The sequence below is a fragment of the Cynara cardunculus genome, assembly GCF_001531365.2.
Source record: "Cynara cardunculus var. scolymus isolate 2C chromosome LG 1, CcrdV1, whole genome shotgun sequence".
NCBI classification, from domain to species: domain Eukaryota; kingdom Viridiplantae; phylum Streptophyta; class Magnoliopsida; order Asterales; family Asteraceae; genus Cynara; species Cynara cardunculus.
The window spans coordinates 44,310,659-44,313,982 of NC_037528.1; the positions used below are offsets into that span (position 1 = coordinate 44,310,659).

General features: G+C 29.2%; 1 non-coding gene across 1 annotated transcript; it reads left to right on the top strand.

The window, feature by feature from the left end:
* Window positions 1-2,374: 2,374 nt before the first annotated feature.
* Window positions 2,375-2,562, top strand: LOC112503623. The gene has a single exon (XR_003068038.1). It is a non-coding gene; the product is annotated as a U2 spliceosomal RNA (small nuclear RNA).
* Window positions 2,563-3,324: the final 762 nt, after the last annotated feature.

The following is a 3,324-nucleotide window of genomic DNA, read 5'->3' on the forward strand; positions in this document are numbered from 1 at the left end:
TCGTAGTCTAGATGTTATAAAAGAGAAGATAACAGGTTTGGTCTGAAACTTTAATTTAACCTTATTTGATTCAAGTGGTTTAAATATGGCATTATAATGATGAAATAGTATAAACCTGTTGGGTTTTAATATATTGATTGCAAGTAGAATATTTGGCTTAAAAAGTGAAAGGTATTGTTACTATGATGTTTTATTTAAAATGTTTTGGTAAATTTCACCCTGCAATGACATAAATAGGGTAACTCACTAGACCTTTCGGTCTAACCCTCGTTTTGTGATTTTAAATATGTATTGCAGGAAGTGCTGAAGGTAAAGGGAAGGGGAAAATGTAATAATTTCCCTATATGCTTATCTGCATGAAGATTTATTGACGGCATGTATAGTTTTGTTAGATGAATCTGGTTTAGTGCAAGGATTATATATTGAATTTTTGGCCCATGTATTTTGTACTGGTAGATTCTTGTATTAAGGGACCAATGTGGTATTCAAATATATATATATTTTTATGTATGAAGTCTATGTTACATGCAATGTGTGGAATGAGGTGTTACATATTGATTGTTTTAGTTTGTTATAATAAAAATTGAATTTATGATAATTTTTTTGGATTAACTAAACTTGATTATATGATTATAAGTAAAATAAAATAAACCTATATGTAAAGAAGTTACATGTTAACGTATTGCCGCAAATTTATGAGAATGTGATATAATCGAAGACGGAGGTAAGTATATTGAAAGAAAGAAAAAATGAATTTGAAATCAATCATCAACCAATAAGTATCAATATAATATATTATAGGAGGAACCAAACAAGTAATACAAAATATATAACCATGGTTGAAATCAAAACCAACCAAATAATACAAAATAAGGAACTGAATATTTAAAAAGAAGTTAAATATCTTATAATACTAAAAGAGTTTGTGCAATTTCTAGGTTGTCCTGGCCAACTATCTTTTATAAAAAATTATATATCAATTAAAAAATAGCATAAAGTTGACGATAAATCAAAACCATACAAATTGGTCGAAGTTATAGTTGTAAAAACAAGAGTTATATATTTATAATCTATATTTTTACATCTTTATTTTTATCTATATAAAAGCATAACTATGGATAATCATGTGACAACTTCTAAGCAATATAAATCATTTTTTCCTCACATTATTGTTTGCATCCCACATTGGATCAAAGAAGAAAAAAACACGTGAGAGGTGGATATAAAAAGAAAAGAGCCAACATTTTTCTCAATATTGTTTGCATAATTGCATCCCGCATAACATGATGGAGTGAAAGTGGCAACAGGAAGATTATTATAAAAAGAAATGACAAAAAATGGAACAAACATATTTTTCTCGGATGTTGACTTTTTGCTTAAGATCTAGGCATGGGAATGGACCCCGACCCGTCGGGGAATCCGATCCACCTGCCTCGGTCGGGGACGGGAATTCCCCGCTAAATCGGAGATGGGGATGGGGATGGGGATAGGGACGGGGATCCCCATTTGTCTCAAAATGAGGATGAGGACAGGGACGAGTATGGTACTTCCCGCCCCGTACCCGTTATATATATTAATTAATAATATATATATATATATATATATATATATTATTTCAACTAAAACATTAATTCATAATTTTCTATTTTATAACTAGGTTTATTATCTAAAACTGTTATTTTTTGTATGTTAATATGTAATATTTTGAATGTCAATTCAAAATACAATTACTCGATAAGTTTTGTATATTCTATATGGTTTTATATTAATCAGTATCTTTTGGTACAATGTGACTTTAAGTTTTTTTTGGATTAAATTGAATTTTTTTACTTTTAGATTATTAGTTCTTATATGATGTTGTGGTTTTTTTTGTATTAAATTAAATTCATTTTGATTTTAGGTTTATTGAAAATGCTTGAGATTTAAACATGTATGGTCTTTCACATATTTAATTTAAAATAACTTACATAAACGGGAAAAAAAATCCCCGTTTCTCCGTTGGGGATGAGGATGAGGATGTTATATTCCCCGGCGGGAATGAGGACGGGGATAGAGATAAGTAATCGGGGACAGGGACGGGGATTGAGGTCCCCGCCCCATCCCCGTCCCATTACCATGCCTATTAAGATCAAATGTAGTATATGTTTTAGTTTAACATATCTATCCAGAATCTTAGGTTTTTTTTATTTAGATCAAGTATATTATATGTTTTTAGTTTGATATCTAATATATGAGTTTTCAACTTGCTTGGTATTTTATTTTGTATATGATCAGAATGTCCATTATACTACTTGGTGATGTAGTTATTTATCTGTTGTATTGGTGTTACTACTATCAAGGTTTGATACACCCCTCTAATTACAATTTAATTATTATAGAATGTTAAGATAAATTGTAATATATGTTTCTATCAGTTTAATATCTGATATGTGGGCCATCGACTCCACTTGATATTATTTTTATTTTTTTATGAGGAAAAATTCATTATCTTAGCTTGGTGATGTGGTTTTTCATGCATCGTCTTGAACTTTCACTACTGTTGCTACAACTTACGCACTCCTCTAATTTTCATTTGAAATATTATAGAACGTTTCTTTTTCATAACTTCAAATGAGATTTCAATTAAATTTGTTACAAAATGAACATTATGATTTTGTCACCTTATATGAGATTTCAGTTAGAACTATGACTTGTAATAAAACAAACTACTAACATTAGTCAAACATTTATAGAGTACTTTGTAACACCATTCTCGATCATAGTTAGATAACTTAAATTAACATATGGTTCCAAGATTGTTGTCAACTTCTCTTAAAAACTTTTAATGTTAATGAGTAATTGCCACACACATTTGCCTAATTTTTTTTTAAAAGTGGACATCAAATTTTAATCTATAACATTTCTTTTAAAGATGGTATCATCACTACCTCGCAACGCACGATTGGAACACTAGTTTATGACGAATCCAAATTTTGAGCATACCATGAGACCGACATACCATGAGACGGAACCACTAGTGTAATGCACTCTTAATTTTATTATCAAGAATCTATTAACTAGATTATACATTGGGATTTTAGTCATTTTACTTCATTTCTTATTTTTTTATCAAAAATTAAAAATGTAAATTACAAATTACACACACACATACATATATATATATATATATAGAGGTTGGTTATTATACAACCATTCACATTTGTACAACCAATACAACCCAATCTCAACCGTCCATTTACTTTGATGAATATGCGATTTCATAGAAATTTTGATTGTTTCCTAATATAAGGTATTGATCACAATTAATGAACTATATTCATCTTC